This window comes from Callorhinus ursinus, unplaced genomic scaffold (genome assembly GCF_003265705.2).
Source record: "Callorhinus ursinus isolate GAN/ISIS: 27379988/994484 unplaced genomic scaffold, GSC_fseal_2.0 scaffold18, whole genome shotgun sequence".
Lineage (NCBI taxonomy): Eukaryota > Metazoa > Chordata > Mammalia > Carnivora > Otariidae > Callorhinus > Callorhinus ursinus.
Window position 1 is genome coordinate 26,786,068 of NW_027397080.1, and position 26,801 is coordinate 26,812,868.

The following is a 26,801-nucleotide window of genomic DNA, read 5'->3' on the forward strand; positions in this document are numbered from 1 at the left end:
AGGGTTGCATGTGGCAGCCATGAAGCCAAGAGCATCTGTGCAGTCAACCTCTGCCAGGGAAATCACTGGTGTTCGCACCCCACTAATTTGTGATGCTTTTCGACCTGAGAAGAAAACACAATAGATTGAGAGTGGCATTTTACATTTGCAGAAACAAGAACCGATTGCGTTTGAGTTCATGCCTAATTAGCTTATGCATTTTGCCAGCAGGCTCTGTACTTCCCAGCTGAAATGTGTGTTACAAGCACTGCTGGTTTCCTGCACACATGGGCCAGATGTTTGGCACGCCAGTATGAAGGATTATCGCCAGGAAAAAAAACAAAGCAAAACAAAAAAAACCCCAGAAAGGTGAGCAGTTGTTCTGAAATGCTTTAGAACATTCTGAACAATCTTCACTTTTCATGAACCCGTCACACGTGCAAAGTAAAACTGTATTACAAAGAAATCTACATACAAAGAACCTAAACCAAATCAAGATGGTGCCCACTACCCACATGGCTCCATTTCATAGGTATTGATCAGCAAGCACTTCCTCGAACACGAGAGAACACATTTTCCTACCTCTTGACCCACCCCATTCCCTTTTTGTACCAATTGATCCACCCCATTCCCTTTTTGTACCAAGGCAAATTGAATGTTTTTAAATGGAGGCCTAGAATAAGTTAGTTCTGGGATTTCTTTTACCTTTTTGGTAGTGCATTCTAACACTGATCTTATCCACAACTCCAAAGAGGAGAGTATGCAGCCTTTTAACAGTGTAACCATCTCTTCCGGCAAATTATCTCCTAGATAGCTTGTTTTTCTGGCCTTAAAATTACCTCCATTTCTAACAAAAGTTCTGATCGTTTCCAGCTTAATGAAAAGAAAGTGTTGCCTGCCTTCTTAGTATTCTGGGAACACTAAAACAAACTAACAAATAATTTTTTAAATCCACAATTTTTTTCTTTATCTAGCTACCTCTTCTAAGAGTTTGTCTTTTTTTTTTTTTTTTTTAATCAAAAATGTTCCTTGTCTGTTCCCATTTCATGTATCTTAGATTAGGGAAAAATAAATCTATCTTGGCAAGGATGTGGACAAATTAGAAGTCTCATATATTGCTTTCCAAAATATAAACTGGTAAAGACCCTTTGGAAAATAATTTAGCATGAGCTAGTAAATTTTAAGATATGCATTCCTTGGACCTCAGAAATCCCACTTCTAGAAAAATTTTTGCACAGTTGCACTGGGAATGAGGAGCAACAATACAGCAGCAGCAAGACAGTATGTAAGTCAAAGGCATGATTGGTCCTTCTCACACTAGGAAAGTAGGTGAACCACAGCTTGGCTTCAATATGGAAGAAACTCACACACATAACACTGTTTGAAAATAACAGATCACGAACGATACACACCGTATGATTTTATTTACACCAAGCACAAAACCTTGCAAAAATAAAACCACGTTGTGTAGGAAGTCATATGCATTAGCTAAAACTAGAAAGATCAGCCAGGGAATCACCACCATCAAATTCGGGAGAGTGATTAGTTGGGCTGGGGAAGAAAGGGGCCTGCAAAGGAGGTATTGGAATAGCCCATATAATATAGGGGCAAAGCCATGAAATGGCAGTAAATAACAAAAAAAATACCATATTTTTTTTTTAGATTTTATTTATTTGAGAGAGAGTACGAGCAGAGGCTGGGGGGGGGGGGGAAGAGGGAGAAGCAGACTCCCCATCAAGCAGGGCTTTGAACCCCAGGACCCCGATATCATGACCTGAGCCAAAGGCAGATGCTTAACTGACTGAGCCAACCAGGCGCCCCCTCAAAATACCATATTTTAATCTACCAGGTTAGCAAAGAATAATAATGGTGCTAATACTAGAAATTGATTGGGGCAGGTGAGGAGGCTGACACAGAGCTGGTGGGAACGTGCTGTGCCCGGTATACCTCTCCTTCCAGGCAATTTGGCAACATAGATCCAAAGCCTTCAACCATTTATAGACTTTGACCCAACAATTCTATTTCTAGGACTCCATCTCCAAGAAATACTTGGATAAGTGAGTGTTCAGGGATGTATGTTCAAGAATGCTCACTGCAGGATTATTTATCACAGTAAAAAATGTGGAACTGCCAAAGTGTTTAATTCAAGACTGGCTAGATAAATTATGGTAAATCCATGCAAGGGAATAATATGAACACATTAAAATTTGATCTAACTCCATATTTACTGATATGGAGAAATGTGGGTGGCATATTAAGTAAGGGGCACAGTAATAGAACAGACTACACAAATGCAAGTTTACTCTATCACAAAAGTGTGTGTGTGCATGTGTGTGTGTGCGTGTGCGTGTGCGTGTGTGTGTGCAGGTACCACCAACATTGCCCCGCCTCCACCCCCTCTTGCCTGGGTAGAGGCCAGAGCCTCCTACCAGTCTCCAGCCCTTGCCTTCCTGTAGCCCAATCTCAACACAGCAGCCAGAAGGGACCTTTTAAAACACAAGGCAGATCATGTCACCCCTCTGTTCAAATGCTCCAATTGACCCCATCACACTCAGAATGAAAGTCAAAATCTCCATTGCCTTCTTTACAAGACCTTACATCATCTGCCCTCTGCACTCACCCTCTTCTCCCCCTGTTTATCTGACATCACCCCCTCCCTACTTGCTCACCTGCTCCAGGCACTCCAGCTTCTTGATTTTCTATCAATCTCCTGACACATACCCCTGCCTCAGGGCCTTTGCACTTGCTCTGTTCCCTGCCTGGAATGCTATTCCTGTCTCCAAACCGCCTTTTCAGCAAGACCTCCCCTGACCTCCCTGCTTAAAGCTGCAACCACTTCACACCAGCATTCCCTACTCCTTTCCTGGCTTCCATTTCCCCCATGCACTTCCCACCCTCTCTATATCCCATAGAACACAGTCACTTTGTTGGCTGTCTGTCATCTCCCATTAGAATGTCAGTTCCAGGAGGGCAGGGATTTGGTCTCTTTTGTTCCCTGCTGTGTCTCCAGAACCTAGAATAGTGCTTGGCACATAATAAGCCTTCACAGATAGTTACCGCATGAGTAAGTCACTGGATAATGGACAGATGAAGAAGGCAATTTCAGACAGTGAGGTGTATAATGCAGTAGGGAAACCAAATAATGGATTAGAGTCCCTGTGGGGCCAGGGAGGCAGGTTGCTTCTTTAAATTAAGTTGGCTGGAGGTGGCTTTTCTGATGAAGTGTCATTTGAGCACGACCTGCACGAGGCGAAGAAGCCAGGTAGTCAAAGACCCAGAGGAAAGATGCTCCAGGCAGAGGGAACAGAGTGAACAAGTGTCTCAAGGCCAGAGGAAGTGCCTAAGGAACTGAAGGGTGTACCCCAAGGGGATATCTCGTTTCCTATAATGGTCACATCACAGGTGATTTTTTTATACTTCTTTTTCCCTGTGTAATGGCTCTTCCCATTATTTTAACAACAAACATAGATTGACTGTAGACTGGGGAAGCGAGTCCGCCTCGGACTGACTGCGGGGCAGTGTGTGGGGCCATGTGGTTTGCGATCGAGGGCAAACGGACATCGACCCTCTGTCACATCCAGAAGTTAGGACTCCACATCCCACGTGCTTCAGAACATGCACAATTTCACATTTTTCCCATTCTTCCCAGAGTGAGATTAGGGACTCCTTTCCCTTCTCATGGAATGCAGACACTATCTTAAATTTGCAGAGAGAGAACGAGGGTTGCCCCTAGCAACAACCACGGACGCTCCTTTACACACTGGCCCAGAGAGCTGGCAGATTCTTTCACGTATTTATTTATTTTTATTGTTGCACGAACACTTAACATGAGATCTACCCTCCTAGCAAATTCCTAAGTGCCCAATACAGTATTTGGACTACCTGCAAATTCCCAGCACCGCATCTGAGGCTTCCTTCTGTCCTGCCTTCATCCCGAGAGCAGCTAGGGCGAGGCAGAAGAGCTACATAGAGTCAGAACCCAGCGTGACTGCGGTTATGTTCTCAATGAAGGAGCAGAATTGTTTTTTTGTCGATGTTACAGTAAATCACTCCATTCTCTTCTCCTCCTCCTCCCAGAGTATGCAGGAAAAGATAAATGAAGGAAAACTTACCTTCTGCCTGTGGGAAAGCGGCAGGGCCTGCTTGGGAATCCGCAGGTCAGCGGAGCACCTTACTGCCTTGGCTGGTGTGTGCAGGTGCTGTGAAAGGGGACAGGGCGAAGTTGCTCTCAACAAAATGGGAATGAGGCTGAATCTCTGGAGAGAGCTCAGGAAGAGACATGATTTCAAACAAAGGAGAACCAGACAGAAAACCAAATGCAGGATGTGTGTATGGTGGCCATTTGGTGGGGTGGGGAGGGGGGAGAGACATGTTTTGATCAATGAGGCAGGAGGCCCATGGTGGGGGCTGGTGTGCCTGGAGGACTTGGGGCTGACGTCCAGTTTGGGGCTGTCAGCCACATGCTGCTGTCAAGGGGTCTCCATTGTGACCTCGACTCATCAGAAAAGTCTGACACACACAAATACCTTCTGTGAGGGATTTTTCACTTTCTTTTGTTCCTTTGTGCGGTTGGTTTTTGTGTGTGTGTGTTTGTTCAGGAAGGTGGAGAGAAAGGGCTTGTGTTCTACACTGGGCAGGTCTGGAACAAAAACGATGTGTGATGGTGAGCTGGCCAGAGGAGGCGGGTTCCAGACATCGGAGACGGGGGCAGGGGGGGCGGGCTGGGGATAACATGAACTAACATCAGGTCACAGTTCAGGCCGGCCTCATGCCTCTGCTGTACCTGGTCGGCATCAGACACACACCTGTGGGTTGCTAGTTGGTTTTCTTAGCTCTAAGTACCCTTGAAATAACACACCTGAATTTCTAGCCTTCCGTTCGCTCATCTCTCCACCCAAATACAAGCCCTACGAGAGCAGGGACTCAGTCTCTTTTGTTCAGTGTTATAGTCCCAGCTGGTACAAAGTGGGCACTCAATAAATACTTGTTGTTTGAGTAAATACATAAATGTTTTCGGTGGTTTTTTTTTTCCTTAGGGTGCTTTTTTTTCTTTTCTCCTTGAATGGCGATCACATACACTGGGAAGCAATTCTCCCGGAAGTTCTTTTTTCCACTGGCTGGTTTCCCCTCGAGAGAACTTCAGACAACCTGAGTTCGTCCTCTTGCTTCATATGCTGGTTCCCATGTTTCTTCCGTCTGTTAACCATTTTTCACAACTGGCAGCTATAAACGGAGGCATTATCTGTTTATCTGTGTAATTCTCCTCTTGGTTGGAAAGTTTACAATCTCTGGGTTCATTTTCTTCTCCGCGATTGAAGATGAATTTTAAGTGCAGGAATATGAGGTATCTTCAGGGAAAACTGGAGTGTTTTGGCCAAAGGAAAATGTGGGCTCAGGCCACGCTTTCTGGAAAGCATAGTTAAGACGGATACCTCATGCAGTAACAGGTCAGAAAATAGGGCAAAGTCGAATTAGACAAATGATTTGTGCAAACAATTGTGGGGCCTCCTTGCAGCTGCTTTGTGTAAGATTTCCAACTGTTGTCTACGGGTAAGGAGGGTCTGGCACACTTTGGAGGCAGGGGGTTGGGAGTGGATGGATACTAAAAGCAAACATCACACAATGCTTTCAAAAAGTTGGATTACCTTTAAAAGATTTTTGTTAAGAAAAGCAAGTTCTATTTTCTGACACTTGCCAGGAACTCAAAGTCTCTTTCACAGCCTACTTCACTCCTTTCCTGCTTCTAAAGCACCCCCCTCCCCTGTCCATCCATTATGGCCTTGATCAAGTCTGTTTCTGAGCCTCTCTTTCCTCATCTGCAACATGGGAAGAATGGCAAGACCCATCCCCCCAAACACACGCATGCACACACATGCATGCACCTGCATAGGAAAAATTCAGTGAAGGGACAGCCCAATCCCTGGCTCACAGTAGATGTGCAAGAGCGACTTGGTGAAGAAATGAGTGCTAACTACTTTTATTAACAACATTTATTATTACTATTCTATATCTGCTTCTGTCTTCCAAATACAATGTGCATTTAAGGGCTGCTTTCAGTGCTACAACCCAGAAGAGACAACATGGGCTTTTCAGGACCAGTAGGAGAGACTCTCACTGCTGAGGGAGGCCGGGGAGGGCAGCCAGGACTCCCAGTGCCCTTGAAGCCAAGGAAGGGGAAGGCCACCTAGTTGCTTTTTTTTTAGCCGCTTTCTTGAGGCATGACTGATATACAAAGAACTGTGCATGTGCACAATTTGATGAGTCTGGACATCTGCAGACACCCATGATGCCGTCCCCACAATCAGGGTAAGAGACCTTATCTAACACCTCCCAGAGTTTCCTTGTGTGCCTTTCGGCTTTTTTGATGTTTTGCTTTTGTTTTTCTGTGGCAAGAACGCTTAAATGAGACCTACCCTCTTACATTTTGAAGTGTACAATACATATCGTAAACTCTAGGCACTGCATTGCAAGGCAGAGCTCTAGAACTTACCTTGTATAACTGAGACTTCATACTCATTGATCAAAACTCCCCATCTCCTCCTCTCCCAGCCCCTGGTAACCACTGTTGGATTCTTGGCTTCTGTAAGTTTGACTATTCTAGATACCTCATATAGGTGAAATTATGCAGGATTTGCCCATCTGTGATCGCCTTATTTCATTTAGCATAATATCCTTCAGGTTCATCCATATTGTCTCAAATGGCAGGATTTTCTTCTTTTTAAAGTTGAATAATATTCAATTGTGTGTACACACCACATTTTCTTTACCCGTTCATCTGCCAATAGACACAGCTTGTTATTATGAATAATACTATAATAAACATGGAAGTGCAGATATCTCTTTGAGATCCTGATTTCAATTCTTTTGGATAGATGCTCAGAGGCGGGATTGCTGGATCATATGACATCTGTACCTTCGAAGAGATAGCCAAGCTGTGTAGCAGAGGCCATAGCATAATAGAAACCAGAGGCTTGGGTTCTAGTCCCGGTTCTTCACTTCCTAGACAAGTGACCTCTCTGGGTGTTGCTTTCTACACCTGCCAAGTGAGGAGGACAAAAACCACCCAGCCTGAAGTTGCTGGGGCATTCAACAGGATGAAGAGTGTGAGAGGACCCCATACAATGTCTTCTGTACCCTCCTCCACCTGGCCAGGGCTCTGGCTAAACACCTGACATTTATGATTTCATTTAACTTCCATACCCTCCTTATGAGGGGGTACCATTGTGATCCCCACTTTATAGATGAGACAATGAAGGCGCAGGGAAATTTAAACGAATGTTTGCTGCAGGTCATACCCTCAGTCTTGGTGGAGCAGGGACCTGAACTCATGAAGTGGGAATCCATGGGAGCCCTGCCCATGGAATGCCCCTCAGTCAACAAAAATGGAGCATTCCTGAATCCCACAAAGCTGGCTCCAGCAGGAGATTCCATAACCTGGTATAGACAGAAAGAGAGGACACACAACATGACCCAGGAAGGATTCTGAGACCCCAGATAGGGACTATAGGGTCAAAAGAGAGATGGATTTCCAAGAAGCAAAATGACAGCCTTCCATGGTGGCTGTGTTCATGAGTGCTGATGAAGCAGGTCCCTGCAGCAGCTTCAGAAGCCCAGTTACTCCTTCACTGGGGGCTCCTTGGGCCTGGCACATGTCTCATCCTGAGCAGACTGTCATCACCCCTCCGTGCTTCCCCAGGAGGAGCAGAAAGAGGAGCCAAGCAGGGCCCCCTTGTGTTGGCTGCAGGGCGAGTGCAGAGGGTGGGGCCGGTGCCCTGCCTCTGCCCTGCGCACCCTGTGGGGACTGCATCTACCTGATGGATGCGTGTGCTCACAGGGCAGCACGGACACTCTCGTCTAATCACAGAGGTGCCCCCATGGGCACAGGAGGTCCCAGGCACTCGGAGCTGTCCTTGCCCAGACACTTCCTCCGTCTCCCAGGCCCTCATTTCCTTTTTGTGCTGATTCAGTTTGTGCGAAGAAATGACTTGGATCTGTGCCTTTCACCTTGCTCTCAGGCCCAGGCCTCTCCTACTCTCAGCGCATGTGCTGATCGCAGGCCGTGCTGCCTGTCTGAGAGCCCGGGTCTCATCAGGCGAGGCTCCGCCACAGAGGAGGGCAGGCCGCCAATCACAGCCACCGTCCCGGATCTCCACCGCTGTCACCTCCAGCACACATACAATCCAGCCTCAGCCTAAGCAACTGCGACATCTGGGGCCCGAGAATTTTCTGTTGGAGAGCAAGAGGTGTTGCGGGCATGCTGAGGACGTACCATGCTTGGCAGCGCCCCGGCCCTCCACCTACCTGGTGCCAGAAACACCCACCCGACCTCCAGGCAAATATCCTGGAGGGGACAAGACCACCCTCAGGCGGTCTCAAGAGCCCTGACTTATGTTTCTAATTTGCCACCAAGAAAAAAATAGTCAATTCAAACTCCTTAGTTTCCTTTTTAGATTCAGGTTCCCGAGCTCCAAGTGTTCAGAGGGCTGGCAGCAATGACACAGAGAAAGTGACACCCTGTGAACCAACCTCCTCGAAGACTTCTGGGGTGGCAGCACGGGACACAAGAATGACTAAAAATTGCTATTTTTTCTAAGTTTTATTTATTTATTTGAGAGAGAGCGCGAGAGCACAGAGGGAGAGAGAGAAGCCGACTCCCTGCTGAGCAGGGAGCCCCATGCGGGGCTCGATCCCAGAACCCGGAGATCATGACCTGAGCCGAAGGCAGACGCTTCACGGACTGAGCCACCCAGGTGCCCCTTATTTTGCTGAGAACTAGAGTCAAGGTATTATCTCTGCTCGTCCTTGTCCATTAAGGCATATGACCGATTACTGTATTGATGTGGGAAACAAAAGCATGATTTCCTGAAAACAGGGAGGTTTTGGCTTCGTTAACATTTTTTTGGGGGGGGGGTATAGGAGAACACACAGTTCAGCAATTCAGCACCAGAAAAAGAGAGCTAGAACCATTAATTTGAAAGTCCAAGAGAATCTATGCAATCATGGCCAAAGTCTTCATCCAACAGGAAAGCAATCGGAGTCCCAGAGCCCTCACCTACCTGGGCATAGGGAGAAGTGACAGCTTCAAGAGCCTCCTGGCCACTCGAAAGCAAGTCAGCCTGTATTACACACTGGTCCTCTGCCCAGGGTAACAAATCCAAGAGTGGTGTTTGTACTGGGGATTCAGACACATGCAAACACTTTAAAAATAACGCTGAAGTTGGAAGAGCCCAGATCCCCTCTCCTTGCCTCCCCTAAGCCCCCAGGACCACACTACTTCGAGCATCCGTGTGGTACGAGAGGCACCTGCTGCACTTGGCCGGCACCCTCGTGGGCCAGCTGGAGTGCTTCCTCGAATGAGAGGCGATCAGAGGGATGTCTGACCCCTCATGGGTTTCAGCCAGAAGGGCTAAGAGAAGCTAAGTTTAGCTTCCCGGTCGTTCGTCTCAGAAGTGTGTTATTGCTTGTTTGTTTGTTAACATGTCGGTGTGTGATGGCCAGGCCTAATAATATACAGTTTTGAATTTAACCCACCCAAATCAGTCCCAAATGGCTCCTGTCAAGTCATGTTCGTTGGCTTGATATTGGGGCTGGAAAATCACCCGCTAGCTGTGGAGAAGGACAGTCTGTCACTCCCATCTGGTAAGGATACCCAGGCAGCGTGGCCCCCACGCTCCTTTCCCCTCGAGTTTGGCTCGGTCACCCTGTCCTTTCTGCCTCCCGTGACACTGACCCCAGCCCCAACCGGAGCAGCAAGAAAAACCGCCAGCAGAAAAATGTCTACGAGGTGTCCTGCACGGAGTCTAATGCCTTAGACAATTATCTCATTTCATTCTCAAAAGGACCCTGGGAGGCAGGGTGGTGATGGCTGCCTAACTCTGTGAACACACTGGACACCACTGAAATGAATGCTTTAAATGGGTCCACTGCATGGCATGTGAATTCCATCTCAATAAAGCTGCTAAAAATAGTATTAAAAAAATATGGAGGCTGCTAAAGAAAGAGCTATAGAGCCTTAATTCTGCATGTTAGAAGAGAAGGCCAAAAATTAATGAGCTCAGTATCCAACTTTATAAGTTGGAAGAAAAAAAAGAAAAAAACACATACAACTCTTTGGGGCAGAATCCATTCCCACAGCCGGGGGCGCAGCTTGTATGTGTTTGGCTGGGTCCCTGTCCGGGTTTCCCCAGCCTCATCGCTGATGTTCTCACAGACCCTATAAAGTTTGTGGTCTCCCACGATGCGTGAGCTACCGGAAGGGTAGCATGAAGCCCATCTTCATGTCCCCATGGCCTCACACTTAGTAGGTACTTAATAAATGTTTGTGGAATGGATTATCTGCTTGAATTATTATACTGATTACACCAATCCATTCTGTAGCCATTTGCTCTGGCACATTCAGGAGTGATTTATACTGCATTATAACAGAGTATTCTTGTTCACTGCCAGGAAGAGGGCATCACTAAATTAAAGATATTCAGAGAAGAGTTTCTGCAAACTGAGCTCTCTACATGGATTTGGAAATGAAAGGGGCCAAGGACCGGTGGATGCCTGGAATGATTTCCTGAGACTTGCAGATGATTTAAAGCAAAAGGTCAGAGCTCCTTGCAATTAGTTTCCCAAGCAATTGGTACTCGGGGGCTCTCTGGGTCTTGCTGGCTCCTCGGCCAGTAACGATCACAGTAATGGGAAAATACGCTGGCCCTTCAGTCCAGAACAGTCCAGAGATTCATTAACATTTTCCTCCTCTGTGTTTCTTCTCTCCTGAACCCACTTTTCACTTTAGGAGATCGAACAACTCCTGAGTATCAGTGAGTGAGATGTTAAAGGTCTCCCACTCTCTTCAAACCTACTCCATCCCTACCTGCTCTCCCTAAAAATGAACCTTAAAGAGGGTCCCATCCAGTATTTATTCATGAGAAAAACAGTGCAAAACAGAAGAAGGTATTTTCTGACAACCTTCCGCGTTTTTAATTCAGACATTTCCCCCCTCTATAGATTAGTTTATTTTTGCATGTTTATATATGATTGCTTCTTTTGTTCTTTCACATTACTTCAATAATGCCTCCTTATGTTGATACCTGCTCATTATAAAATATGACAGGGGGTGGGGCTAGCCCCAAACTGTTGAGCCCTCGATGAAAAGTGCCTGAAGCGGGGGCTAGACGAAGCTGACATGGTTTTCATCCAGTGCATCAAGCAACCTGTATCTGGGGAAATGAATTGAGGGCAGCCACACCCTTGCGGGGAGGGATGGGAAAAGATAAACTCTTCCTAGTTATCTTCACCAGAGGTCAGCCCCCTAGTGTAGACCAGGAAGACTCAGGTGACAGATTCTGGACTAGGAAGAAGGGGAAACCCTCCCTTCTCTCTTGGGTTCTGGGAGTCAGTTGGGCCTTTATTCTAGGTGTGGAAAGACCAGAGCGCTTTAGTGATACTGCAGGCCCCCCAAAATAAACCCTCACGAAGGTAAAATGGTAGTGAGGCAGGAACTAGAGAGCCTAGAAGTCCTAGGACTGGTGTGGCCCAGGGTGGGGGGAGGGCAAATGATCACCTTTATAGTACCTTTTTCCCATTGCCCCTGTATCTTAATAAATTACCTTTTTTTTTTTTTTTTTTTTTTAAGAGAGGGAGTTGGAGAGGAGCAAAAGGAGAGGGAGAGAATCTCAAGCGGGCTCCACACCCAGGGCAGAGCTGGATCTCACAATCCTGAGATCACGACCTGAGCCGAAATCAAGAGTTGGACAACTTAACCAACTGAGCCACTCAGGTGCCCCAAATTACCCTTCTAAAGTGGGATTTCTGTCTCCACTTGTTATGGGCCGAATTGTGTTCTCCCAAAATTCACATGTTGAAGATGTCACCCCTAGGATCAGAGAATGTGGCTGTATTTGAAGTCAGGGTTTTTAAAGAGGTGACTGAGGTACAATGAGGTCACTGGGGGAGGCCCTTATCTAACATGAGTAGTGTCTTTGTAAGAAGAGGACACGGACACACAGAGGTAGTGCCACCTGAGGACAAGGACACAGGGAGAAGACAGCCACCCATAAGCCAAGGACAGAGGCCTCAAGAAACCAACCCTGCCGACACCTTGATCGCGGACTTCCAGCCTCCAGACTGTGAGACAATCAATCCCAGTTGGTTAACCCGCCCCAGTTGTTTCACAAGCCCCAGCAAACGAATACACCACAGTATACTGGAAAATTAAGGGGGAAGGTTCTGTGTTACTTTTTCGGATGGTATTACATAGGTATCTTTTCTCCCGCAGGCGGAATGGCGTTGGTTATAGGGCTTTGCTCACCGAAGAGCTAACCCCAGGCAGCATGGGAAGGAAACCAGAACCAAAACAAAGCAAAACCCAAGAAGCTGTCCCTGTGAGTGAGTGGAGAGGTGCTCAGAAAGCGATGGGGGTTACTCTGAAGCGGGCTATCTCCAGAATTAAGGCCAGAAGGGACTCTTGCATTGAGTTAAAAAAATTCTTTAAATGGATGGCTAAGAGTCCATCCAGCGGCCATATCATTTCCTTATTTCATTTGTGGTTGACATTCAGATTGCTTCCAATTTGTCACCCTTAGAAAAAAAAAGGCATGACTTTGTGTATAAAACTTCCTATTTTCTATAACAGCTTTATTGATATATAATTCACATACCATAAAATTCACCCTTGTAAAGAATACAATTCAGAGGTTTTCAGTATAGTCATAGAGTTGTCCGACAATCACCACCATCAATTTTAGAACATTTTTGTCATCCCCCAAAGAAACCCCTTAGCCATTAGGAGAAACTCCCCATTAGGATTAACCCCCCCCCATTCCCCTGCCCCTTAGCAGATACTGATATACTTTCTGCTCTATGGACTTGCGTATCCTGGACATCTGATAGGAATGGAATCATATACTATGTGGCCTTTTGTGACTCGTTTCTTTTACTTAATACGGTGTTTTCAAGACTCATCTGTGTTCTAGCACTCCGTTCCTTTTTCTGATCAAATAATATTCCATTGTACAAATGCCACACATGATTTATCCACTCACCAACTGACGGAAACACTGGCATGCTTCCACTTTGGGGCCACTATGAACAGTGCTGCTACGAACATTTGTACCCAAATTTCGGTGTGGGTATATTGCACTTCACTCTGGTGTATGCCTGTGAGTGGAACCGTTGGGGCTACGTGGTAACTAGATGTTCAACATTTTGAGGAACTGCCCAACTATTTTCTAAAGCGACTGGCCCATTTTATAATCCCACCAGCAATGGAGTTTGTCCATTGTGAGAATTCCTTCCATAGGACAGATTTCCACTTTAAAGCCTCTAGATACACACTGCCAAACTGGTTTGCTGAAAGGGAACATGAGCACTTTTTATAACAGTTTTCTTTGGGGGTCATGAATTCACATCTATCACCTTCCCAGTCTGGCACGAATTTCCTTTGGTCCAGGAAGGTTTATCCCAATGTGCCTTACTCCACTCTCCATGCACCGCCCACATCTCCTCCCCCCACCCCCCCACCCAGCTCTTCAAGTTCAATTTGTAAATTACTTAGGAATTTCCTCAAACACTCTTCACCTGTGAGTGCCTTTGAGGCTCCTGAAGGTCAGGAACCATGTCTTCAATTTATTTTCTATTTTGGCAGAGCAAGTGGGGAAGGAATCTGCATATGAAAGACACTCAGTGAAGGCTTTCAGACCAGTAATTTCAGAAGCATGGAAGTTGGGCAAATGGTTATGCATCTGTATTATTAAGAACACTCCCCAAAAGGACTGAGGTTCCTGCCCCTGGGTCCTCTATTGGACTGGAGAATCTTCGAAGGCAGAGAATCAGCCTTCTTGAGCTTTGCAGTTCCAGCAGCCACGTAAGAAGGGTGAGGAAGCCACTACCACGTGCCAGGCACTTCTGCCACCTGCTTTTAACTTACCGCATCTCATCCTCAAACAGTCAATGTAGAATTTAGTAACCAAGTGCAACTGTGGTCATTTTATACAGGAGATTCCGGAGAGCCAGAGAAGTGGTCTTGCCGAATGCAGGTGTCACCACAGGGTCACTACTGTCTGCTGCTTACTAGGGCCTCAAAACTCGGGCAATGCTGGGACAACCTGGGTGGCTCAGTCGGTTGAGCGTCTGCCTTCAGCTCAGATCATGATCCCAGAATTCTGGGATCGAGCCCCGTGTCGGGCTCCCTGCTCAATGGGGAGTCTGCTTCTCCCTCTCCCTCTCCCTCTGCCCTTCCCCCTGCTTGTGCTCTCTCTCTCTCCGTCTCAAATAAATGAATAAAATCTTAAGAAAAAAAAGAAAACTGGGGGAATGCTGTTAAAATTATAGGGAGAAAAAGAAAATATTCCAAATATGAAAGAAGCCTCATTCTTTTTCCTTTTTCCTTTATTTTTTATAAAAATTCTTTACCCTAAAAATGGTGAACACATTTGCATGTGATATCATACCCAGCTTTTCCCTGCAATTGATATGAATCTTGAGAAATTCATATATTATTTTTTTTAATTTAAAATACTCGTTTTCTTGAAACTCAATGTACTAGGAAAGTAAATTAATAAAACAGTAATTATAAGAGAAAAAAAGTCAAACAACAACAGTGAAGAAAACCTGGCAGGAGCACACAAGAAAATTGGGACGATATGCAAGACTCCTCTCGGCCAAAGAGAAATGCTTTAGATCTTGCAATAGGTAAAGGACGCTGTATCTAAGCCTTATATCACTTAGGGTACAGCAGCCGACTCAAACAGAGTACCAGACTATCAGAGTATCAGAAATGGAAGGGACCTTGCTGGCCTCTCTGGGGAGCTCAAGTCTTCCCCTCCAGATCCCTAAGAACCCAGAAAGTGGAGTAGGGTCTCTGTGTCCTTGGCACCAGGCACTAGCAACAGGGGATAGAGTTTCCCCATGCTTTGGCAAGAACCTGAGACCTAAGAATCTAGAGGAATGAGAAAATAATTCAACTATTTTCAATATTTCAAAAAGTTTACTAGAAATGCCATATCCCCAAGCCCCCCATAGACACACATACACCCAGCCACAAAAAATATCCAAAACTTCAAGTTTTGTTGCTTTTGACTGTAATAAGAGACACCTGTGCATCAGTACCAATCATCTAACACGGATCAGAAGATGTTTACCACACTCACGACCTCTTCCTTCTGAGCACCCAGCCAACTACCTTCCCAGCCTCCCTTGCAGTTAGGTGTGCCGGTGAGCCTGACTTCTATTAAAACAATGTGAGTGGAAGTGATATGTGCCACTCCCGGGCCCGGCCCACATAACCTCCTCAAGCCAGCCTCCAGACCCTTCCCCTAAGCTAGCAACCTTGTAGCAAGTATTGATGACCGCAAGATCACAAGACAAGAGGAGCCTGGATCCCTGAGTCACCACTTGGAGGGGAGCTCTCTGCTTATCAGGGTCACCTGCTCAGAGTTTACATTCATGCTAAGCCAGTCAGATTTGGAACATTATCTATTACAGTAGCTAGCATCACCCTAAACTCACCCAGATGTAACTAAATGGCTGTTGATAAAGTAGTTTCTGAGTCATGGTGGGTACACTGGACACTGAAAACCAGCATTATAACCAGGTAACGTGGTAGAATTCTTGGAGTTTAAATTCTTCATCTCACAAGTGGACTGAATGAGAATTCAAGTACTTTGTATGAGACCACAGAGTTGGGAATCAGACCCAGGCTTTTTGGTTCTGCCAGAGACTGTTTCTAACCTACCATGTGACCTTTCTTTATATTTTACATATCATAGCAGCATCGACAGTTGCAACCCAAAGGTAAAAAGTAAATAGCCAAGAATCTAAGCCATGCTCGGGAGAAAAAAATCTCAGAAAGACTCTCCTCTTCTGTGTGCATTCTGTTAATTTCAAGGGAAAATAGCATTTTCTCAGGGTTTTTCCCCATTATATACCAACAAGCAATTCACATGCTGGGTTGATTGTATCTGCCTCTCAGGAGGGAGAAAAAGTCATTTGATATGTCATCTTGTTGATTTCGATCCATGTGTTTTTTTATTGCCATTATCTCTTTTCCTTCTAGTAAAACTCAGGTAAGAAATTAACAATTGGCCCAGCATGAACTGAAGTGGATACAGAGTAATAATGACACATTCACTGAGCGCTTGCTTTATATAGGCACCATGCTAAACATTTCAAATACACTCTTTCACTGATCCACAGAAAGGGACTCCTGACGTGGGAATTACTATTATGCCCATTTTACTGATGACAAAACGGAGGTTCCAAAGATAGTCTGCTAGTTACTACTATAATGTCCTTATGCATAAGACATCATTGAGACCATAGCTGGTGATGTACCACTAAATTGGACTGTCATGTGATGAGACGAAATGCAAAAGTAGTGTTTTCTAGCACCTCAGCAGGCCATGAATTATTTTTATAACTTTCAGACCGGGAAAAGTGGGCGACCAAGGGGCTAGTAGTCATTTCAAGCAGTTACAAATTCAGTGTCTGAGGGTCACCTAAGACAGAGCTTAGAATCTTAAAAGAGAGTCTCATTGGAAATGGCACTTTCCAGAAAAAACCTTTGTTTTATCCAATCAGTGGGACCTTTTGAATTTCTGGTTAGAAGGAAGTGTGAATTCTGACAAGGTATTTAAGAAGAATATGAAACACGACACACAGGCACTGTGCTCAGGCTTGAGTTCAAAGCCTCCCTCCGCCAAGAACAAGCTGTGGTCTTAATCTTTCTAAGCCAAGGGTTTTTGTTTTTTTTAAAATCTGCAAATAAAAAAGGTGGGTGCAGACAATAATACTTACCTCATAAGGATGTTATGAGGGTTAAATAAAATAATAAAATAAAAGAATACTGCCAAAGCTTTTAGCTCACACCTTGCCTGGCTCCTAGACGGTGCCTAATGGTAGAGTTTATTTCAAGTGTTAATTAGCTTCTTGTAAAAGGCAACTTTCCAAGTAATCCTAGAAGTTTTATTCAACTCAGACTGAACTCTGATTATGTTCACCTCTGGGTTTTTTGTGTGTTTCTGTTTTTTTGTGTGTGTGGGTTTTTTGGGGGTGGGGTGGGGTTGTTTCTTGTTTGTTTTTGCAAAATTTCTAGAATTGCATGGCCAATAGGTCAATATAAGTAGCCACTTGCCACATGAGCCTATTTACATTTAAATTAATTAAAATTGAAAAGTCAATTCTTTGGTCACAATAGTCACACCTCAAGTATTCAACATCCACATGAATTTAGTGGCTACCAAATTAGAACAGATGCGGAATATTTCCATCACTGCGTGAAGTTCCATTGGATAATGCTGGTCTAGAAGAACAGAGCTGGAAAGAATTTAAGAAACCCACTCATTTGCACAGGACAGTTTGCATCCAGCTGGAGGCAGGTTGATGGACCAGATGGACCAAAGGGGTCCTTCTGCATCCATGGGAATCTGATGCTCCTTGGAGAGATACTCCATTTTTCAGAACATCTTCCTGGATGGACATTCCCTAAATAATGACACCAGGTTCCCCTGGGCAGGAAATCTCAGAAACTTAGGTCGGTGTGCCTCGAGTGCTTGACTCCTGTCCAGGGCTTGGGTCCTGAAAGGGTCCAAATGACTACTGAGATATGACAAAGGACGCCATACAAGGGCACTTGTGTGAATCAGATATCATATATGTTGTGAAAATACCATTCAAGGAAAACATAAAACATTAGAGACATTGTTTGTCATAGAATCAATAGTCCGAAAGCAAACAGGAATATGAATTTTCTTTACATCTGTTCATCTTTTGCATTTCCCCCTACCAATATGACCATATTTTTACATAAAATATGTTACATGGGCATAAAATATGTTATATTCAGGCTGTTGTGTTTTTTTTTAATTTGGAGAACAACACCTCAATAACACTTCTTTCTAAAAATGTTGTTATGTTTCCAAGAAGCACTCAAAGGCTTTTATAAACACACTTTTATAAAACATATATGCAATGTTAAAGCAGGATATGTTATGTGCCAAAAAAGCATTTATATTATAAATTTGTTTTGTTTAAAAAAAAAAGCTAAGAAGAGAGAAATCCAGTTGGTTGCAATTAAATTACAGAATGGCAAGCTATTTTTCTTCCTTGTCTTTTACAGTTCATGGTGCAATTTTATTTTTCCCATTTTTTAAGATCACACAAATAGAGTTTATAAACTATTTTCTTGCTAAATGAAGGCAACTCATTAGCAGATGTGTGGGTGCATAAAACATTTCTAAGGCTTAGGATTTTCTTCAGTTGAATTACAGATCTTCAAAGCTCTCCCACTGGATGTAACTGAGTGGTTCTGTGAGTCACATAGATAATATCCTGAGTGCAGTTATGGGAATGTGGACCAGTAGAGATAAGGAGGGTGGTCAAAGCAGGGACACCTGGCCTCCCTAATGGTGTGGCGAAAACAATGCAGATACCTCTCCAGATAACAATGAATAGATCACTGGGTGTCTGGATGTCTTCCTTCTCGTAACATGATCTAGAATTTTGCAACCAGCTGAAGTTTAAAGGCTCCAACTCTTCCTTTTGTTCAATATTAGAACTATGTTTGCTTTGCTCCCCAGGATTCCCAAAGATTATTAGTAGTGATTCTGCCATCTTCTCTCAGATTTTGGAAGGTAATTTATCTGGCCCAGAAGAGCAGGCTAATAATGTTCTTTTACAATTTCCACATCTATTTTGAGCTTCAATTTCCTATTGTTCATTGTACTGGAGATGCTGATCATGGTGCCTGCCTGCCCATAACCCTCTTCAGAGGGAAATGTTCCCAATTACACACACAACACTACTTCTCTCTCCTCAGCCAAAGCTAATTGGTTGGAGTCACAACATCATCTGAAGCTGTCCATAGGCCTGGGAGAAAAATTGCTCTTCTTCATTCTCCAATTTCTAGCTTTGTGATCTTATGCAAATTACTTAAACTGTATAAGCCTCAGTTTCCTCAAATGAAAAACAAAGACAGTGATACTTGCTTTTGGGTTGTAGTCAGTGTACAGGGAAATGGTACATAACATAATCCCTGGCAAAACATGAGTACTTGGGGGCGCCTGGGTAGCTCAGTCGTTAAGCATCTGCCTTCGGCTCAAGTCACGATCTCGGGGTCCTGGGATCGAGCCCCACATCGGGCTCCCTGCTCAGCGGGAAGCCTGTTTCTCCCTCTCCCACTCTCCCTGCTTGTGTTCCCTCTCTTGTTGTGTCTCTCTCTGTCAAATAAATAAAATCTTTAAAAAAACGAAACAAAACAAAACGTGAGTACTTGGTAATGTGAGCCACTGGTTCCACTGTCGTCATCATCATTATTATCATCATCACCATCACCACTATGACCAATATCAATATCATCATCACCATCACCACTATGTCCAATATCAATATCATCATCACCATCATAACCAATATCAATATCATCATCACCATCACCACTATCACCAATATCAATATCACCATCACCATCCTAACCAATATCAGTATCACCATCACCATCACCACCATCACCAACCAATATCATTATCATCACCATCATAACCAATAACAATATCACCATCACCATCACCACTATCACCAATATCAGTATCATTACCACCATCACCATCATCATCATCATCATCACCCACCTGCGTAAAAGAGAGAAGCTGAAAGGCTCATAGATGCAGGGTTGAGATTGCCATTTTGATCTATAGGCAATGCACTGAGTAAGCAGAGGGAACAAGTCTGCAGGGGAGAGGTAATGACCAAGGCAGGCAATACTGGCATTTAGTGGGCAAAGGGCAAGCATATTGAGCATCCTTTAATGTACAGGAGTATTATATATGACCAAGAAGCATCCTGTGTCCCACGGGACTTTCAAAACTCCTGCTGGATGATGTGTATAAAGCCCCAGCCTAGAATCTAACTACACATTACATATACACAAACATATTGTTTACAAGGTTTTAATACATACTGAACTTTCCAGGAATATATCTGCTGTGTAAACCAAAGAAAGGTCACAGTTTGTTCTGTTGGAAATTTGCTAAGTCAGTCACCATGGTGGTTTCAAACATAGCTGCAAACTCTTTGACACTCTTCCCATCCACAAGTGGGATCTCCATACTCATCATACCCTCCCCACTTTCTACCCCCACCTCATATGACTGCTTTGACCAAGAGTATGGCAGAGGCAGAGCAAGATGGCGGAGGAGCAGGAGACCTGGATTTCGTCTGGTCTCAGGAATTCAGCTGGATAGGGATCAAACCATTCTGAACACCTACGAACTCAACAGGAGATCGAAGAGGAGAGTAGCAACAACTCTCTGAACAGAAAAGCGACCACTTACTGGAAGGTAGGACGTGCGGAGAAGTGAATCCGAGGCGATATTCGGGAGGATAGACGGCGGGGGAGGGGGCCTCCGTCGGCCGCTTCTGGCAGGTGCTAGAGCCACGGAGCACAAAATTGGAACTTTTAGAAGTTGGCTCCGCTGAGGGACGTCGCTCCAGTGGCTAAGCGGGGGGTGGAACCCTCGCGGGACAGTGTGGTCTCAGGACCCTCGGGGTCACAGAAAGACCGGGGGTGCCTGAGTGCGGCAGAGCTCCCAGGGATCGGAGCGGGGAAGCCAGCTGCAGAGACGGAGCCGAGGCGCGGGCTCTCAGCTCGGGGTGGCCATAAACTGTGATCCGCGGCCCAGTCGGGCCACTGCTCCTCCAGCAGGGACCCAACAAGCGGCAGAGCCAGGGAGACTCCCCTTCCTCCCCCGGGAGGAGCGGCGCGGGAACGCACTGCAGGGATCTGCTGGGTTTGGAGACTCCACATGGGGTCGGGTGCCAGTGATAGAAACGCTCGGTCACAGGCCGGGTGAGTGCGGAGTGCGGCCGGAGACCGGGGACACGGGAGTGACTGCTTTTCTCAGGGGGCGCACTGAGGAGCGGGGCCCCAAGTTCTCGGCTCCTCCGGGTGGAGATTGGGAGGCCACCATCTCACTCTCGTCCTCCAAAGCTGTATGGAAAGCTTGCAGGGAACAAAAGCTCCCAAGAGCAAACCCGAGCAGATTACTTAGACAGGACTGGCAAGGACGGGGCAATTCAGCCTCCGGCAAAGACATTTGGGAACCACAGCAACAGGCCCCTCCCCCAGAAGATCAGCACGCACAGCCAGCAAGCCAAGACCAAGTTTACCGATCAATGACAACGGGAGAATTCCAGCGCTAGGGGAATACTACACATAGAATTCATGGCTTTTTTACCATGATTCATTAGTCTTTCAAAGTTAATTTTTTTTAACTTTTTTCTTATTTTGAATTTTTCTTTTTCCCTTTTCCAACCAACATCTTATCAATCCTTTTTTTAAAAAAAACATTTTTATTTTTGATTTTTAGAGTCATATTCTATCCCTTCATAGTAGTTACCTTTATTTTTGGCATATATATATATGTTGTTCTCTCTTTAAAATTGTGAGACACACTTTCTTCTAACATATCAAAATATACCCTAAATCTCTAGTGTATGGCTTTTTTCCAGTCTCCTGCCTGATCACATTCTCTAGCCTTTTTTTTTCTTTCTTTCCTTTTTTTTTTTACTCCTCTTCTTTATTTTTTCAACACTTCTGATCAATTCCTTTTTTAAAATTTTTTATAATTTTCATTTTTACAGTCACATTACATCCCTTCATCGTATCAACCCTTATTTTGTACATATATAAGTTTACATATATAAGTCTTTCTTTCTTTAAAATTTTAGGAGGCACTTTCTTCTAACAGATCCAAATACACCCAAAATCTACTGTGTGGCACTGATCTATGCACCAGCCTGATCATATATGATCATATTCTGTATTTTTTTTGTTTTGTTCTGTTTTTGTTTGTTTTTATCTTTTTCTTTTTTTTCCCCTTCTTTTTTCTTTCTTTCCCTTTCTTTTCCCCTGGTTTCAGGTCCTTTCTGATTTGTTTAGAGTATATTTTCTGGGGACTTTGTTAACCTGTTACCATTCTGTTCTCTCATTCATCTATTCTCCTCTGGAAAAATCACAAGACAAAAAAAATCACGTCAACAAAAACAACAAGAGGTAGTACCGTCTGCCAGGGACCTACTCAATACTGACATTAGTGCAATGTCGGACCTAGAGTTCAGAATCATGATTTTAAAGATACTAGCTGGGCTTGAAAAAAGCATGGAAGTTATTAGAGAAACCCTTTCTGGAGAAATAAAAGAACTAAAATCTAACCAAGTCGGAATCAAAAAGGCCATTAATGAGGTGCAATCAAAAATGAGGGCACTAACTGCTAGGATAAATGAGGCAGAAGAGAGAATCAGTGATATAGAAGACCAAATAATGGAAAATAAAGAAGCTGAGAAAAAGAGAGATAAACAACTACTGGATCATGAGGGCAGAATTTGAGAGATAAGCGATACGATAAGACGAAACAACATTAGAATCATTGGGATCCCAGAAGAAGAATAAAGAGAGAGTGGCAGAAGGTATATTGGAGCAAATTATAGCAGAGAACTTCCCTAATGTGGGGAAGGAAACAGGCATCAAAATCCAGGAGGCACAGAGAGCCCCTCTCAAAATCAATAAAAATAGGTCAACACCCCGACATCTAATAGTAAAACTTACGAGTCTCAGAGACAAAGAGAAAATCTTGAAGGAAGCAGCTCGGGAGAAGAGATATGTAACCTATAATGGTAGAAACATTAGATTGGCAACAGACCTATCCACAGAGACCTGGCAGGCCAGAAAGGACTGGCATGATATATTCAGAGCACTAAACGAGAAAAATATGCAGCCAAGAATACTATATCCAGCTAGGCTGTCATTGAAAATAGAAGGAGAGATAAAAAGCTTCCAGGGCAAACAAAAACTAAAGGAATTTGCAAACATGAAACCAGCCCTACAAGAAATATTGAAAGGTCCTCTAAGCAAAGAGAGAGCCTAAAAGCAGCATAGACCAGAAAGGAGCACAGACAATATACAGTAACAGTCACCTTACAGGCAATACAATGGCACTAAATTCGTATCTTTCAATAATTACCCTGAATGTAAATGGGCTCAATGCCCCGATCAAAAGACACAAGCTATCAGACTGGATTAAAAAACAAGACCCATTGATATGCTGTCTGCAAGAGACTCATTTTAGACCCAAAGACACCCCCAGATTGAAAGTGAGGGGGTGGAAAACCATTTACCATGCTAATGGACACCAAAAGAAAGCTGGGGTGGCAATCCTTCTATCAGACAAACTAGATTTTAAAACAAAGACTGTAATAAAAGATGAGGAAAGACACTATATCCTACTTAAAGGGTCTATCCACCAAGAAGATCTAACAATTGTAAATATCTATGCTCCTAATATGGGAGCAGCCAATTATATAAGGCAATTAATAACAAAAGCAAAGAAACACATTGACAAGAGTACAATAATAGTGGGGGACTTTAACAGCCCCCTGACTGAAATGGACAGATCATCTAAGCAAAAGATCAACAAGGAAATAAAGACTTTAAATGACACCCTGGACCAAATGGACTTCATAGACATATTCAGAACATTCCATCCCAAAGCAACGGAATACACATTCTTCTCTAGTGTCCATGGAACATTCTCCAAAATAGATCACATCCTAGGTCACAAATCAGGTCTCAACCAGTACCAAAAGACTGGGATCATTCCCTGCATATTTTCAGACCACAGTGCTTTGAAACTAGAACTCAATCACAAAAGGAAACTCAGAAAGAACTCAAACAGATGGAGGCTAAAGAGCATCCTACTAAAGAATGAATGGGTCAACCAGGAAATTAAAGAAGAATTAAAATAATTCATGGAAACCAATGAAAATGAAAACACAACTATTCAAAATCTTTGGGATGCAGCAAAGGCAGTCCTGAGAGGAAAGTATATAGCAATACAAGCCTTTCTCAAGAAACAAGAAAGGTCTCAAATACACAACCTAACCCTACACCTAAAGGAGCTGGACAAAGAACAGCAAATAAAGCCTAAACCCAGCAGGAGAAGAGAAATTATAAAGATCAGAGCAGAAATCAATGAAATAGAAACCAAGAGAACAGTAGAACAGATCAATGAAACTAGGAGCTGGTTCTTTGAAAGAATAAACAAGATTGATAAACCCCTGGCCAGACTCATCAAAAAGAAAAGAGAAATGACCCAAATCAACAAAATCATGAATGAAAGAGGAGAAATCACAACCAACACCAAAGAAATACAAACAAGTATAAGAACATATTATAAGCAACTCTATGCCAGCAAATTAGATAACCTGGAAGAAATGGGTGCATTCCTAGAGATGTATCAACTACCAAAACTGAACCAGGAAGAAACAGAAAACCTGAACAGACCTATAACCACTAAGGAAATTGAAGCAGTCATCAAAAATCTCCCAACAAACAAAAGCCCGGGGCCAGATGGCTTCCCAGGGGAATTCTACCAAACATTTAAAGAAGAATTAATACCTATTCTCCTGAAACTGTTCCAAAAAATAGAAATGGAAGGAAAACTTCCAAACTCATTTTATGAGGCCACCATTACCTTAATCCCAAAACCAGACAAAGACCCCATCAAAAAGGAGAATTACAGACCAATATCCTTGATGAACATGGACACAAAAATTCTCACCAAAATCCTAGCCAATAGGATCCAACAGTACATTAAAAGGCTTATTCATCACGACCAAGTGGCATTTATGCCAGGGCTGCAAGGTTGGTTCAACATCCGCAAATAAATCAGTGTGATACAATACATTAACAAAAGAAAGAACAAGAATCATACAATCCTCTCAATAGATGCAGAAAAAGCATTTGACAAAGTACAGCATCCTTTCTTGATCAAAACTCTTCAGAGTATAGGGATAGAGGGTACATACCTCAATATCATAAAAGCCATCTATGAAAAACCTACAGCGAATATCATTCTCAATGGGGAAAAGCTGACAGCTTTCCCCCTAAGGTCAGGAATGCAGCAAGGATGTCCACTATCACCGCTGCTATTCAACATAGTACTAGAAGTCCTAGCCACAGCAATCAGACAACAAAAGAAATCAAATGCAAACAGGAAGTCAAACTCTCACTCTTTGCAGATGATATGATACTTTATGTGGAAAACCCGAAAGACTCCACCCCAAAACTGCTAGAACTCATACAGGAATTCAGTCAAGTGGCAGGATATAAAATCAATGCACAGAAATCAGTGGCATTCCTATACACCAACAATAAGACAGAAGAGAGAGAAATTAAGGAGTCAATCCCATTTACAATTGCACCCAAAACCATAAGATACCTAGGAATAAATCTACCCAAAGAGGCAAAGGATCTGTACTCAGAAAACTATAAAACACTCATGAAAGAAATTGAGGAAGACACAAAGAAATGGAAAAACGTTCCATGCTCATGGATTGGGAGAACAAACATTGTGAAGATGTCAATGCTACCTAGAGCAATCTACACATTCAATGCAATCCCCATCAAAATGCCATCCACTTTTTTCAAAGAAATGGAACAAATAATCCTAAAATTTGTATGGAACCAGAAGAGACCCCGAATAGCCAGAGGAATCTTGAAAAAGAAAAGCAAAGCTGGCGGCATCACAATTCCGGACTTCCAGCTCTATTACAAAGCTGTCATCATCAAGACAGTATGGCACTGGCACGAAAACAGGCACATAGATCAATGGAACAGAATCGAGAGCCCAGAAATGGACCCTCAACTCTATGGTCAACTCATCTTTGACAAAGCAGGAAAGAATGTCCAATGGCAAAAAGACAGTCTCTTCAACAAATGGTGTTGGGAAAATTGGACAGCCACATGCAGAAGAATGAAACTGGACCATTTCCTTACACCACACACAAAAATAGACTCCAAATGGTTGAAAGACCTAAATGTGAGACAAGAGCCTATCAGAATCCTAAAGGAGAACACAGGCAGCAACCTCTTTAACCTCAGCCGCAGCAACTTCTTCCTAGAAACATCACCAAAGGCAAGGGAAGGAAGGGCAAAAATGAACTCTTGGGACTTCATCAAGATAAAAAGCTTTTGTACAGCAAAAGAAACAGTCCACAGAACCAAAAGACAACCGACAGAATGGGAGAAGATATTTGCAAATGATGTATCAGATAAAGGGCTAGTATCCAAAATCTATAAAGAACTTATCAAACTCAACACCCAAAGAACAAATAATCCAATCAAGCAATGGGCAGAAGACATGAACAGACATTTTTCCAAAGAAGACATCCAAATGGCCAACAGACACATGAAAAAGTGCTCAACACCACTCGGCATCAGGGAAATCCAAATCAAAACCTCAATGAGATACCACCTCACACCAGTCAGAAAGGCTAAAATTAACAAGTCAGGAAATGACAGATGTTGGCGGGGATGTGGAGAAAGGGGAACCCTCCTACACTGTTGGTGGGAATGCAAGCTGGTGCAACCCCTCTGGAAAACAGTATGGAGTTTCCTCAAACAGTTGAATATAGAGCTACCATACGATCCAGCAATTGCACTACTGGGTATTTACCACAAAGATACAAAGATACTGGGATCCGAAGGGGTACGTACACCCCAATGTTTATAGCAGCAATGTCCACAATAGCCAAACTGTGGAAAGAGCCAAGATGTCCATCGACAGATGAACGGATAAAGAAGATGTGGTATATATACACAATGGGATATTATGCAGCCGTCAAAAGGAATGAGATCTTGCCATTTGCAACGACGTGGATGGAACTGGAGGGTGTTATGCTGAGTGAAATAAGTCAATCAGAGAAAGACATGTATCACATGACCTCACTGATATGAGGAATTCTTAATCTCAGGAAACAAAGTGAGTGTTGCTGGAGTGGTG

At 43.8% G+C, this 26,801-nt stretch overlaps 1 protein-coding gene across 2 annotated transcripts in view; it reads right to left on the reverse strand.

Moving 5' to 3' along the window:
- Positions 1–26,801, reverse strand: part of KAZN (kazrin, periplakin interacting protein) — a 1,113,689-nt gene that overhangs the window by 757,573 nt on the left and 329,315 nt on the right. The gene's annotated exons all lie outside the window — the stretch shown is intronic.